This window comes from Chionomys nivalis, chromosome 4 (assembly GCF_950005125.1).
Source record: "Chionomys nivalis chromosome 4, mChiNiv1.1, whole genome shotgun sequence".
Lineage (NCBI taxonomy): Eukaryota > Metazoa > Chordata > Mammalia > Rodentia > Cricetidae > Chionomys > Chionomys nivalis.
In genome coordinates this window covers 105977793-105993476 of record NC_080089.1, presented here as the reverse complement: position 1 = coordinate 105993476, position 15684 = coordinate 105977793, and the positions used below count along the sequence as shown (strand labels likewise).

Genomic DNA, 15684 nt, shown 5'->3' with positions numbered 1-15684 from the left:
CTGTCTCCTGAGTGCAGGGATTAAAGGAATGCACCACTACTATCCACCACCTCCCGGTGGCCTCTGACTCTTTAACCAATTCATTGTTGAAAGACACCACTCTCCTTGACTGGTATTCCTGAATTAAACTGACTGGTTCCTTTGTCTCTCAGGCACATCAGGAAGCCTCCATTATACTGAGCACATAAAATTGTTCAAATGTCCTTCAAATATTTCCTTTGTCCCAATTATAAATGTTGTTTTTTTTTTTTTTTTTTTTTGGTTTTTCGAGACAGGGTTTCTCTGTGGTTTTGGAGCCTGTCCTGGAACTAGCTCTTGTAGACCAGGCTGGTCTCGAACTCACAGAGATCCGCCTGCCTCTGCCTCAAGCAGTTTCTTTATAATTAACCAATGAAAGCAACACATAGAAAGAAGACACACCTATAGCATTTCCCCTTTTTCTGTTTAAACAAAAAAGAAAGGCTTTAACTTTAACATAGTAAAATTACATATAACAAAACAGTTATCAAGCAAGAATTACAGTTACAATATTTATACCTATTTTATCTTTTATCATAACTAAGGAAAACTATAACTATAACTAACCATTCTTCAACTCCATCAAAGACTCCAGAAGGATATAATATTACCTAAGTAAACAAGAAGTAAGCAACTTACAAAACTCTAGAAATGACAGAGACATCTCGTTGTCTGGACAGTCACCCAAAGTTCTTTTGTACTGTTGGGGTATCCATCTTCAGCCTACAGGCCCATAGTATCCAGCAGACATTTCCATGAAGCAGGAAATTTCAAAGACAGTTCAGTCACTTTCTTTTGTATCCTGAAGAATGTCTCGCAGACTCTTTCATGAAACAGGAACCCCAAAGGACCATCTCACTTTTAGGCAAGTTCAGCAGTCCTCTCTCTGAGGGTTCTCTGTGTCCAGTTTATGCAACAGTCCAGGCAAGAGCAGTTTCTTGCCCAAATGGCTATCAAACTCCATAAGGAGCCTCTTCGATGCCCATCTTCCTCTTTTTTTTTTTTTTTTTGGTTTTTTCGAGACAGGGTTTCTCTGTGGTTTTGGAGCCTGTCCTGGAACTAGCTCTTGTAGACCAGGCTGGTCTCGAACTCACAGAGATCCACCTGCCTCTGCCTCCCAAGTGCTGGGATTAAAGGCGTGCGCCACCACCGCCCGGCTCCCATCTTCCTCTTGAAGTAGATTGGTGCTGCCAGAAGCAGACGTGTCTCATTGTCGTGAAAAACCCCAAGTTATTAAAACATTAAATGCCATATTCTGTAATCTTTGAAAGATATGAAGAATGCCTATCTGAGACATATCTATGCACATCTAGAAAACTAACTAACATGACTACAAGCTTGACTATTATCCATTAACAACCTGTATTTCCTAATTATACATTACATTCTTAAATGAACTACACAATCACAATACCTTAATCAAGATCAGAAATACATATACATGTAACAAGATTGACCTTAAACTTGGAACTGGAACCCTTATACACTGCTTTAGGAATACAAATGGCCACGTATAAAGTTTGGTAGTTTCTCCAAAGGTTAAATATAGTGACCATATGATCAAAAATAAAGTCAAGCAAAGCTGTTCACACCTGTAATCCCAGTTATTCATGAGGCTAATGTAGCAGGATATCAAATTAAAGACTGGGCTTCATAGCAAGACCATACTTGGAACTTGTTCTATAGACCAGGCTGGCCTTGAACTCAAATTCGCCTGCCTCTGCTTCCCAAGAACTGGGATGAAAGGTGTGTACCACCATGGCCTAGCAAAGCAATTTTTTAAAAAAATATTTATTATGTGTACAGCATTCCTTCCATGTGTGCCTGCAAGCCAGAAGGGGGCGCCAGGTCTCATTATAGATGGCTGTGAGCCACCATGTGGTTGCTGGGAATTGAACTCAGGACCTCTGGAAGAGCAGTCAGTGCTCTTAACCACTGAGCCATCTCTCCAGCCCAGCAAAGCAATTTTTTAAAATAAAAGAGAAACAATCCATATGTCTATTTATCGATGAATTAAATAAATAAACATAAGAATATCTACATAATGGAATGTATAAAAAATTGTGAGTTCAAGGCCAACCTGGTCTACAAGAGCTAGTTTCACCGACAGGCTCCAAAGCTACAGAGAAACCCTATCTTGAAAAACCAAAAAATAAAAACATAAATAAAAAAAATTTAAACACAAATAGTAAGGACCAGTACAGCTCAACAGGTAAAGGTGCCACGTAAGCCTGACAACTGAGTTCAATCCTCAGAACCCACAACAGAGAAAACCAACACTCCACCACATGCGTATGCTCTATGTGTACATGTCCCCTCTCTCTCCTACCTCCAGCCCTCTCAATACAGACACACACACACACAACTTACACTGTTAGTCCTCTTTATCCTTTATCAAGAACATCTTTATCCAGTATCAAGAACATCAGCAATGCTGAAAAAGGAGGTAAAGGCCAGGTCCTTATAAGGCCATGATCCAAATCATAGTTTTTCTTTTCTTTTGAGATTGAGTCTTAGTCCAGACTGGCCTGGAACTCCCTAAGGAGAACCAGAAACTAACAGAGAGATCTGCCTACCACTGTTTCCCTAATGCTGGGATTAAAAGTGTACCATACCACACCTGACATTATTTTCTGTTTTTGTTGAGGGAAGTGCATTTTTATGTTTTTGGTTTTCTTTTTTTTTCTTTTAACGCTGGGTCTTACTCTGGAGCTGAAGCTGGCCCAGAACCCATGAGATAACTGAAACTTGCACCCGTCTTCTCCAGAACACTGGCATCTCCAGTGCAGGAACGACAGGTATGAAGCACAATGGTTCGTTCTCATCATTGATTTTTCTCATGTTTAAGCAGAATGTCACTGGGAAATTTAAGGTAATTGGCAATCACAGAAAGGGAAATTTCTGCGAACTTCACATATGGAATGATTAGCCCCGGACCTAGGAAAATGACAAAATATGTCCTATCTCAGTTTAGTTCTACCACTCCGACAACCACAGCTGGCATCATTATCATACACCATGAAGACGCAATATAAAAACACAAAGGAGGCCGGGCGGCGGTGGCGCACGCCTTTAATCCCAGCACTTGGGAGGCAGAGGCAGGCGGATCTCTGTGAGTTCGAGACCAACCTGGTCTACAGAGCTAGTTCCAGGACAGGTTCCAAAACCACAGAGAAACCCTGTCTCGAAAAACCAAAAGAAAAAAAAAAAACACAAAGGAGGATAAATACTGGCATTTTTCTTCCCTTTTTCAGATTAGATTTATTCTCTGCGTATGCATACTCAAGTGAGGAGGTCAGAGCACAATTTCCAGGAGTCGGTTCTCCCCTTCCACCACATAGGATCCAGGGATCAAATCAAGTGCCTTTTACTGCCTGAGCTACTTCACAGGCCCCTTTTTCATTTGCTTTTTATGTCTTTGAGTGTTTTGCCTATATTTATGACTTGTGTGCCTAGTGCCCACAAGAGGGCATCAGGTCCCCTAGAACTTGAGTTACATACAAATGGGTGTAAGCGTAAGCAGCCATGTTGGTGCTGAGAACAAAATCTGGGTCATTTCCAAAAAAAAAAGTCTATCCATTGAGATGTCTCTCTAACTCCTTTTTTAAAAAATAGAGAAAAGGTTTCATATAGACCAGGTTGGCCTGGAATGTACCATGTAGCTTATGATAATTGTGAACTTGTGATCCTCTTGCTAAGATTACAGATGTGTCCCATCATGCCAGATTTATTGGGTACTAAGAATGTAATCCTGTATACTAGTCAAGTACTCTAGTAAGCTACATCTTGTCTTGGGATTCATTCTCTAAGGATGTAAAACATCTATATAAATAGAATGTTTCAGTGGGGTAGAATTAAAAACAAACCAACAACACAAATAGAAAAAAAACAACAAAAGGACAAAGATGTGATTTCACAGAATTTCTTAAGAAAAAAATGGAGAAGAATAAACTACCAGTGAAAAGTAGTGAGAAAGCCAACAGTTGACTCAGCAATTAAGAACACTTCTTGGTCTTGCAGAAGACCTGGGTTTGATTCCCAGCACCCACATCGCAGCTCAGAACTACCTGTAAGTCTGATCTCAGGGGATCCAACGACCTCCATAGGCACCAAGAACACACAGACACACATTCAGGCAATACATAATAATAATTTAACATAGTAAATAATAATAAATCTAACAACAAAGGAAAAGAACATAGCAAGAAAAAGAGAACTTGCAGGCTGGGGATATAGTTCAATAATAGAATGCTTACTCATAATGCCCAAGGTCCCAGGCTCAATCCCCAGTACACATTAAAGAACAAACAAGTCAGGCGGTGGTAGCGCACACTCCCAGCACTCGAGAGCAGTGATAAGCAGATCTTTGTGAGTTCTAGGCCAGCCTGGTCTAAAGTGAGTTCCAGGACAGGCTTCAAAGCTACTGAGAAACCCTGTCTCAAAACAAACAAACAAACAAAAAAAACTCACAAACAAAAACAAACAAAAAAGAACAAGTCTGAATAGATTCTAAAGTAGCACTGATGAATGGAAAGGGTCAGTGTAGTTTAATTCTCAGAGGGCAGGGAAGGATCCTACGTACTTTTTTTTTTTTTTTTGGTTTTTTGAGACAGGGTTTCTCTGTGGTTTTGGAGCCTGTCCTGGAACTAGCTCTTGTAGACCAGGCTGGTCTCGAACTCACAGAGATCTGCCTGCCTCTGCCTCCCAAGTGCTGGGATTAAAGGCGTGCTTGAGTTTGAGTTTTATATAACCAAGCTGGCCTTCAAATCCTGAGCTCAAACAATTCTCCCACCTCAGCCTCCAGGGCCTGGGACTACATACCCCATAATATGGCATTTCCAGTGATTAACAAAGCATCTAGATCAAACCATAGCTAAAAAACTGGTGAACAGGGCTGGAGAGATGGCTCAGAGGTTAAGAGCATTGCCTGCTCTTCCAAAGGTCCTGAGTTCAATTCCCAGCAACCACATGGTGGCTCACAACCATCTGTAAAGGGGTCTGGTGCCCTCTTCTGACCTGCAGGCATACACACAAACAGAATATTGTATACATAATAAATAAATAAATAAATATTAAAAAAAACTGGTGAACAGTTGAGAAATCACATTTGAAGAAAGGTAGAGGGTGGCTGTTTGGTATAGGAAAAAAAAAACTTTTTGTTTTTCGAGACATGGTTTCTCTGTGTAACCCTAGTTGTCCTGGAACTCGCTCTGTAGGTCAGGTTGGCCTGGAACTCACAGAGACTCCCCTGCCTCTGCCTCCCAAGTGCTGGGATTAAAGGTTTGCATCATCACCAACCAGCTGAAAAAAAGAACTGTTAAGTGGGATAAAATAAGTGTCACTGAATAGCTATAAAATGAATACCAGAGCTGCACAGAATTAAAAACTGCAGATGGAAAAATCAGAACCACTAAGAAAAAACTGAAGGGAGGCTAGTTGGAAATAATTGTCAGAGCCAGGCACGATGCTGCACACCTTTAATCTTTAATGCTAGCACTTGGGAGGCAGATGCAGAGAGCCTGCCTATCCTACAGAGTGAGTTCCAGGTCAGTCAGGAATACACAGAGAAACTCTATCCTAGAAAAACCGAAACTAAAATACATACATACATACATACATACATACATACATACAAAAGAATTATCAGGAAAAGCTTTTCAAAATGATAGATTTGGGGCTGGTGAGACGAGTCAGCATGTAAAGGCCTTAAAGGCGGAGTGAATTTACTTCAGCTCCAGGAACCTACATGCCAGAAGGAAAGACCCAACATCCTTCCACATGATCTTTCAACACTTAAGCACTCACACATATACACAAAATAAAAGGTCATAAAAAAGATAAATAAAAGGACACATTTGTAAACCTAGAATTGGTAGCCAGCAGCAGTCACTACCTAATGTCATTTCTTTTTTTTTTTTTTTTTTTTTTTTGGTTTTTCGAGACAGGGTTTCTCTGTGGCTTTGGCCTGTCCTGGAACTAGCTCTGTAGACCAGGCTGGTCTCGAACTCACAGAGATCCGCCAGCCTCTGCCTCCCAAGTGCTGGGATTAAAGGCATGCGCCACCATCGCCCGGCTATGTCATTTCTTTTTTGAGACAAGGTCTCCGTAGCTCTGGTGGGCAAACTCAGATCCATCTGTCTCTACCTCCCAACTGTGGGGATTAAAGGTATGAGCCGTCACACTCGGGTCACATCATCACCATCACCCCTAACCACCTCAAATATGTATTTCAGGACCGGCTAGCTATTTAACTTCTGTCCCTGCCTCCCATCTGCCCAGAGGACTCCTGAGACTACAGGTGCTCACCCACTCCCACCCTCTCACCCAAGCTACCTGGCCATCTTCCTCTGCTAACACATCCACTATGCCCATATTTATAAAGGTTCTGAAAGTTCAAACTCAGGTCCTCAGGCTTGCACAGAAAGCACATTACCCACCGAGCCATCTTTTATTGAGACAGTCTTCACCTAACCCAAGCTATCCTAAGTCATCACCTTCATGCTGTTCCTCTCCGCACCCCTTTGGTTTTTCTTTGTAGCCCTGGACGTCCTCAAACTCAGAGATGAGCCACCACGCCCAGCATGCCTCTCCCTTTTTTCAATTCTTCTATAAAAGTCTAAAATTATTTCAAAATAAAGATTTTGTTTTGTTTTGTTTTTTCGAGACAAGGTTTCTCTGTAGCTTTGGAGCCTGTCCTGGAACTAGCTCTTGTAGACCAGGCTAGCCTCAAAATAACAGAGATCCGCCTGCTTCTTCCTCCTGAGTGCTGGAACTGACGGCGTGCACCACCACCTTACAGCAATAAAAGATTTTTTTAAGCTTCATTTCTTTGCACAGTGGCAACACATGCCATCATTTCCAACACTCAGAAAATGGAAACAGAGCCGGGCGGTGGTGAAAAAACGCCACTGTCACGTCACAGAAGATACACACATACAGCCGGGCGGTGGTGGCTCACGCGTTTAATCCCAGAGGCAGAGGCAGGCGGATCTCTGTGAGTTCGAGGCCAGCCTGGTCTACAAAGGGAGTTCCAGGACAGGCTCCAAAGCTACAGAGAAACCCTGTCTCGAAAAACCAAAAAGAAAAAAAAAAAAAAGATGCACACATACACACGTGAAAGAAGGTTAAGTAAGAAATGTCCCACAGCTGGGCAGTGGTGGCACAAGCTACAGTGGTAGCCAGGCTCCAAAGCTACAGAGAAAACCTGTCTCAAAAAACCAGAAAAAGAAAAGAAAATGGAAACAGAAGCCTGGTGGTAGTGGTGAATGCCTTTAGTCCCAGCACTTGGGAGGCAGAGGCAGGCAGATCTCCAGGTCAAGGAAAACTCACAATAGCTGAGTTCCAGGACAGACAGCCAAGGCTACAAGGAGAAACCCTATCTCAAAAAAAGGAAACAGAAGCATCTTCAGTCAAGACCAGTCTAGCCCACATAAGGAAACCTTGTTTCCATAGACAGATACCTTTTTGCCACTGTAAAAGAAAGTGAAGGCAGGCTTGGTGGCATTTGCCTGTAATATCAGCACCAGAGAAGGAGAGGCAGGATGACCACAGGGCCAGCTTAGGTCAATAGTCAGAAAAGAAAAAAAAAAAATGGGGAAAGGTTATATCTACTTGTCTTTTCTGATTTTCTTGCATTTTATGGAAAACTAAAACTTACACATCAACTACTCATGCTTAATGTTAAAAAAAAATGTGGGGGGACTGGGAATGCAGCTGAGCAGCAGAACTTTCAGCTACCATCTGTATAAGTTCCAGCCCTTGAACCGGGTGTGCTATTACGTGAGTTCAAAGTGAGTCTGGGCTATATATATCAGGCCCCATTCTCAATAATAATAATAATCCACAAATTTTAAAAGTGCCAATTACAAAAGTCTGCAGTCAAAATTCAATCACTAAATTCAGAAATAAGGTGAGAAAGAACCAAACCTCTAACTAAAGCTAAGCTATATAGCTGTAAGAAATCCCAAAGCTAGAAGTAGAGATATAACTGTGATTTCCCAGGCAAGAACAAGATAGCTTGAATCCAGAAGCTGCAGACCAGCCAGGCCAACACAAGACCCCAATCTCGGCTAAAAAACTTCCAGGTGGGGCTGGAGAGATGGCTCAGAGGTTAAGAGCACTGACTGCTCTTCCAGAGGTCCTGAGTTCAATTCCCAGCGACCACATGGTGGCTCACAACCATCTGTGCTGAGATCTGGCGCCCTCCTCTGGCGTGCGGGCATACATCGAGGCAGAATGTTGTATACATAATAAATAAATAAATCTTAAAAAAAAAAAAAAAAAAACAAACAAAACAAAACAAAAAAAAACTTCCAGGTGTTTCCTTTGGTTGTCAGCAAACAATGGAAAATGACTTTAATACAGACTATAACCTTATTTGTATATCTGAAATTTTAGTGTAGGAACTCTGTTAAACATAGGAATAGACTTGTTTTTAAACCTGGAAAGGGAGAGAATTGGGACACACCCCCAAGATTTTACCATGGGGGCATATATCTACAATCCTAGTACTTGAAAGACTGATGCAGCCGGGTAATAGTGACACACACCTCTAGTCCCAGCACTCGAGAGACAGAGGGATGTAGATGACAGTAAGTTCGAGGCCAGCTGGTCTACAAAGGGAGTTCCAGGACAGTCTGGACTGTTTCACAGAGAAACCCTGTTTCATAAAAAAAAAAAAAAAAAAAAAAGCCTGATGTGCACCCAGTGCACATTATACCTTTATGGCTCACGCCTTTAATTCTAGCACTCAGGAAACTGAGGCAGTGGATCTCGGAGATGGAGGCCAGCCTGGGCTACAGAGGGAGTTCCAGGACAGCCATGGTTACACAGACAAACCCTATCTTGAAGAAAAAATAAAGGGGGAAGGGTGGGATGAGCACACACTTTTAATTCTAGCACGGGGAGGCAGCGGCAGGTGGTTCACTGAATTTGAGGCCAACCTGCCAGAGCTGTTACAGAGAAAGAAACCCTGTGTTGAAAAATTTAAAAAGGGCCGGGCGGTGGTGGCGCACGCCTTTAAACCCAGCACTCGGGAGGCAGAGACAGGAGGATCTCTGTGAGTTCGAGACCAGCCTGGTCTACAAGAGCTAGTTCCAGGATAGACTCCAAAACCAGAGAAACCCTGTCTCAAAAAACTAAAAAAAAAAAAAAAAAAAAAAAAAAAAAAAAAAAAAAAAAAATTTAAAAAGGAAGGCTGAGGGCTGGAGAGATGGCTCAGCGGTTAAGAGCATTGCCTGCTCTTCCAAAGGTCCTGAGTTCAATTCCCAGCAACCACATGGTGGCTGACAACCATCTGTAATGAGGTCTGGTGCCCTCTTCTGGCCTGCAGACATACACACAGAATATTGTATGCATAACAAATAAATAAATATAAAAAAATAAAAAGGAAGGCTGAGGCAGGAGGATTGCCATGAGCTCATGAGGGCAGTTCAGACTACATAGTAAAATCCCAGGCCACCCTGAACTAAAGAATAAACCTTATCTAAAAAAAAATCTAAAAAAAAAAACAAAAACAGCTCAGAGGTTAAGACCAACTGTTGCTCTAGTAGAGGACCTAGGTTTGATTCACAGCAATCACACAGTGGCTCATAGTCCAGCCCTAAGGGAACCCAACCCCCTCCTAACTTCCATGGGCACCATGCACACACGTGGTGCACCAAGAAACAGGCAAAACGCTCTTATGCAAAAAATTAAATAGATCTAAAATAAAAATTTTAAAATAATACAAGTCTCCAGAGACAGCAGGATGTGTATCTCTGTGGGCTCAAGGACAGCCAAAGATAGAGAGACCCTGTCTCTGACTCAAAAAAAAATGAAGAAGAAGAAGAAGAAGAAGAAGAAGAAGAAGAAGAAGAAGAAGAAGAAGAAGAAGAAGAAGAAGAAGAAGAAGAAGAAGAAGACCTAATGGTTCAACAAGTAAAAGTACTTGCTCCTATGCCTCAGGACAAGTTCAATTCCCAAAAGCACATAAAGAAAACTGATTCCTAAAGTTGCCCTTTAACCTCCACCACACTCATGTTGTGGCACACACACATACATACACACACACAACGTTAAAAATAAATAAAATACAATAAGACACACCCTTGCACTTTCCAACTTTAGTGCATGTGTTAACAACAATAGGAAAAGAAGACAAACTCCACTAAGCTTCAATAACTTGATTGAAATATCCCTGAGAACATTCATTGCCCTCATTCCAATGCTATAATCAATTGTTTTACTGATTAAGCTACCAGGAACAATGGAGGTATTTTGGGACAGTGGATAATTAAATCTAATTGTGGGGGCTGGCGAGATGGCTCAGCGGTTAAGAGCATTGCCTGCTCTTCCGAAGGTCCTGAGTTCAATTCCCAGCAACCACATGGTGGCTCACAACCATCTTTAATGAGGTCCAGTGCCCTCTTCTGGCCTACAGGCATTATATGCAGACAGAATATTGTATACTTAATAAATAAATAAATACTTTAAAAAAAATAAAAAAAATAAATCTAATTGTGTACAAGGCACCAATACTTTCAATACACACTGGAACCTGATTTATCAATCTCTGCTGAGTTTGCTTTGCATGAGTATATTCCCTTTTTGAAAGAGAGAAAGAGAGAACCCAAATATCTGGAAGATGGTTCTGTCTCAAAAAAGTAATAGCTTTAATCAACGCTAAATGTGAGATTATGACTGAGATCAAAATATCACCTTTGAAAGGAAGTGGTTTGGGCCATCACACTCCATCAATTGAAAAGGCCATCACCTGAACACACTCCCATTCTAGAGAGTGGGGAAAAGGGAAAGTCACAAAGTTGCAAGTACCTGCTGTACTCTACAGATAGATGGAGTGCCATGCTTAGCAACTGTAGTGTTGTCTACCAAACACTCAGCCTGTCACAGTTAGGGCCTGACAACTGTTCACTCTAAATCCATGCGCTCAATTTGGATTCAGGATTCATTTATAAAAATAGCTGCTGCTGTTGTTGGTCTTTGAATCTCTGCGCTGATGACTGGGCAGTGTTACCCTATAGGCCCAGGGCAGCTGTGTTTCCCTCACCACACCCATCGCTCTGCCTACCCAGCCAAGCGGCCGGCAACCGCCCCCCTCCCGCTTGTCAACCCGCCCCCCATCTCTGCACCATATTAATCTCCCTCCTCCTGGGCTGAGTGAGCAAATTACAAGCACAAATATCCCCTGATGCAATGCCACAACCATCCCTGGGAAAGAGCAGGGGCAGTTGCCAAAAGCGCAGCAGTAGGGAAATGGGCGGGAGACGCTCACAGAGAGCAGGAATCACAGTCGGGGCCAAGAACCGCCGCAGGGGCCCTCAGGAGAAGTACTGTAACTGGACCAGCGGGGGGGGGGGGGGCTCCGGGGAAAGCTGGGTGACACTAATCTTCCCTGAGAAGTACAGAGTACGCTACCCCACCTCACCCCGGGAGAGGGCAAGCTCTGGATTCCTAAAACACAAACCCCCATGGGGCAATCAGTCTCTTCCCTTGCGGCGGCAAACGCAGTTAATCTACACAATCCTGGAGATAAAGCCTCCCCAACACGCCCAGGAGGCAATCTCAACTAAAGCTGAGCTCCGCCTGGAACAGCCCGAGAGAGCCCGTCCCGGGTGCTAAGTTAACCACAATCTCTAGCTCTGAGTAACGTTTCCAACGGGCGCTGCTAGTCCTGCTCCCTAAGTTTCCGAGCTCTGCACCTTAAAGTGACCGCTCTGCAGTCCAGAAGCCAGACACGGGAAGCGCGTCAGTCCCCATACTGCGCGGGGCCCACGCACACAAGAGTAAAGATTCTCGGGACCACCGCTCAACCCCACCCATCAAGCCCAGAGCGGACACGCGGAGGCTGCCCTCAGTTCCCATGTCCACTGTCGCCCCTCCTGGAGCCTGCAGAAACGTCCCGGCGTTCTTGTGCATCCCCCGAACCCCACCCAAGGCCCCAGGCTGCAGCCGACCCTCGGCTCCGGGGCGCAGCTCCTGCCCAGGCTGAGGCAAGCCGCTCGGCTCCACAGCCCCAGACGCCCCGAAACAGGATCTCTCGGCCCGTCTCGCCCCGTCCGATCCCCCTCGGAAGACACCGCGGAGACTCCGAAGGTCACGCCCGCAGGCCCCCCGCCGGGCCCCCTGTAGCAGCCACCCTGGCGTCCCGCAGGCCGGCAGCCACCGCCCTTCCCCGCCTCGGGCGGGACCTGCGGGGTCTCCCGCGGTCAACGCGAGAACTTAAGGCAGCGTCTCCGAGGACAGCGAGGAGGCCGACCGTCGGATCCCGTCTTCACCAGCACTCACCCGCCGCCGCCAAGCCCAAGCCGGAGCCGCAGGAAGCCGGGAGAGGGCAGAGAGGAGCCGGGAGGAGCCGGGAGGAGCCGCAGGAGCCACAGAGCAAGCCGGAGGGGCGGGGCGCAGGGAGGTGGCCGCTTCCTCGTCGCCCTCTTGAAGGCCGGCATGAAGGCGGGGCGTCCCTCTCAGCCAGCGGACGCTGCCCCAGCCAATGAGCGCCGCGGAGGGGCGGGCAGAGGCGCCGCGAGCCAATCCACGCCCTCCCCTACTCCACCTCTCCGTGGAAGCGGCACGAGCGACGGGCGGTTGGCGGGGCGCGCGTCGGAGGTCTAGGCTGTGGCCTCCCGCCCGCGGATACCTCAGCGAATAGCGAGCTTCAGGCTGCCTCCGCCGTTCTGAGATGGCCACGGCTTCCTTTCCCAAGAGGGAGGATGATAGTGTGCGGCGCACGCGGCCTGGGTGCGGGTGGGCCCACGCGGGCCCTGCCTGGTGGGCTCTATGATGTAATCTGGGAGGGGCTCGGGGCGGATCCTTGGGTCCTGTGCCGCAGGGAACCCTGACGGCGAGCGGAGGGCGCGACTCGAAGCTGCTGCACAGAGCCTTCCTCGTAAGGTGACTGGACCAAGCTGAGTTGAGACCTTGTTGATTGCAAAACTGATTATATAGTCTGGCGTGTGTTTAGTAACTGAAAGTAACTTCATGTTTCTTTTAGTTTTTTTTTTTTTTTTCTATGCAGTTACTTAAAAATCACCTTTGTGTGGTTTGGTTTGCTTTTTTGTTTTGTTTTGTTTTTTGAGACAGTCTCACACCATAGCACAAGCTGGCCTGAAATTCACATTGTATCACCCACCTGCCTCAAAGTGAGGGCAGTCCTTCTGCCTCAGCCTTCTAAATTCCCAGGAGCCCCCACACCCAGCTAAATTACCTCCTCCCTCTCCTTTTTTTTTGAGACAGGGTCTCACTATGTTTGATTTACTTTATATTACCTCAGGATAGTACTGGTCCAGAAAAAATAGTGATGCCCAATCCCTTTGAGTGCTTGCTCCATCTTCCAGGTAGTAGAATCACAACAATCTTAATCACAACAATCCTGCATGGTTAGTAAATATATCCTCATTCCCGTTTGTATTTTTGGTTAGCCTGGTTTTAACAGTTTAGCCATCTCTCCAACCCTCCACATTCCCTATTTATGAAGGAGAGGACAGACTTTAGTAACAACATAATGTCAACAAGGCAGTGTTTGGCTAGTGGGGCTTTAACTTAGGTAGCCAGGTGCTAGGATTGTAAATTCAGCCTTATAGAGGTTACCAGAAAGACTTGTTTAGGAAGCACAGCTGTGTTTTGTAGCTGTGTAGCCTTGGGTAAGCTAAGCCTCAGTTTCCTCATTTATGAAAATTAGATAATAATCACTCTCAATAGAGTTATTAATAGGATGCCAGTGGCAAAATACTGATGACCCATATTCCTGTAAAATCTCAACACAAGCCAGGCGTGGTGGCGCACGCCTTTAATCCCAGCACTCGGGAGGCAGAGGCAGGCAGATCTCTGTGAGTTCGAGACCAGCCTGGTCTACAAGAGCTAGTTCCAGGACAGGCTCCAAAGCCACAGAGAAACCCTGTCTCGAAAAACCAAAAAAAAAAAAAAAAAAAAAAAACTCAACACAGCCTAACAAATTGTGTAAAGGTGTGGAAGCCTTCTGAATCTATTTCCTCTGTAGGATCTTTCCATCCTGCAGGGAAGCTCCTTAAGCAGGAAGGTTAACAACTCAAAATAACTTCAAGAAGTTCCTGAAACCAACCAGATTCACTAGGCTCCTCCCTGCCAGAATTCAGTGTTCCTCCCAGAAGACCAGAGGTTGGCTGCAAAAAAGACTCTCAGACCAGACCAGCTGCCTGAAAGAAGGCAGAAACCAACCAAGCTGCCTAGATGAGGTTTAGATCATACTCACCTGGAAGGGACACTCTCCAATCTGCTGAGTGGCTTGCTCACTGTGCGGGGTACTCCAGGAATCCCAGTTCTGTGAGTTGCCTCCCGTTCTGGGGTGGGCCTCGGTGATGTGACTGTCTGTGAGCCTTTTCTGCTCCTGTAAGTAGCCCCTCTCATAGCCTTTCATATAAACTCATTGTTTGACCAAGTTAAACCTTGGTCTATCCCGAGTTTCCTCTCTAGGGTGAGTGGACTTGTGTGTGCCTCTCCTCAGGAAAAATTTTGTCATTGATTTGAACTGTAAATGGAGATAATAATTTCACGGGATCCATATTATTAACTCCTAGAGCTGGACAGTGGTGGCACACACTTTTAATCCCATTACTCAGGGGACAGGGGCAGGTAGATCTCTGAGTTCGAAGACAGCCTGTTCTACAGAGCAGGACAGCCAAGACTACACAAAAAAAACCTTGTCTCAAAAAACTGAAAAATAATAATTATCCTAAAGAACATACGTTTGTACTTAGCATTTAGTGGTCATAGTTTACTATTAAAATCATAGTAATTAACTCACTGTGGCAATGCATGCTTTTAATCCCAGCACTCAGGAGGCAGAGGCAGGCAGATCTCTTGAGTTTGAGGCCAGCCTGATCTACAGAGTGAGTTCCAGGATAGTCAGGGCTACACAAAGAAACTCTGTCTTAAAAAACTAAAATTAACCAATTAGTAATAATAACCCAGGTGTGGGTGGAACTTGCCTTTTACCCCAGCACTTGGGAGTCAAAGGCAGGCAGATCTCTGTGAGTTGGAAGCCAACCTGCTCTACAAAGTAAGTTCAAGAACAGTCAAGGCTATTACACAGAGAAAACTTGCCTCAGAAAACCAAAATAAATAATAATAACAAAAGGCCAGTAGTCCAAGCACATAGTAAATGGGGGGGGGGGGAATTAGTTCAAGGCCATCCAGGAATACCTGAGATCCTGTACCAAACAGAAAAGTAGAGGTTTGGTGGGAGAGCTACAGAACTGTAGAGAACCAGCCAATAAAAGACCATTAACACAAACCTGAAAACTAAACTATCTGATGTAGATTTCACACCTGTTATTTAAGGCCCAGATCTCTGTCTGTCTAACGCGTGCTGTGCACACACACACACACACACACGAACACATGCACTCTGGCACACCCACATATGCTCTACTCCAAGGAGAATGTAAGAAAACTAACATAGTCATTTTTCCAACAGATACATGTGGTGCACCTTCCTGTTAGATAAGCCACACAATGAGTAAGCACATTCACAAAGATACAGGAGCTGAGCCGGGCGGTGGTGGCGCACGCCTTTAATCCCAGCACTTGGGAGGCAGAGGCAGGCGGATCTCTGTGAGTTCGAGACCAGCCTGATCTACAAGAGATAGTTCCAGGACAGACTCCAAAGCCACAGAGAAACCCTGTCTCGAAAAA

The 15684-nt window shown here is 44.9% G+C and overlaps 1 protein-coding gene across 14 annotated transcripts in view; it reads right to left on the bottom strand.

The window, feature by feature from the left end:
- Positions 1-12553, bottom strand: part of Map4 (microtubule associated protein 4) — a 133227-nt gene extending 120674 nt beyond the window's left edge. For 3 of the 14 annotated variants that reach the window (XM_057766363.1, XM_057766367.1, XM_057766365.1), the window contains exon 1: positions 12304-12502. The gene's annotated coding sequence lies outside the window, so the exon portion shown is untranslated. Of the gene's footprint in view, positions 1-12303 lie in introns of all 14 variants that reach the window. The other 11 variants (XM_057766360.1, XM_057766356.1, XM_057766359.1 and 8 more) reach the window with 9 other exon arrangements.
- Between the last annotated feature and the right edge of the window lie 3131 nt (positions 12554-15684).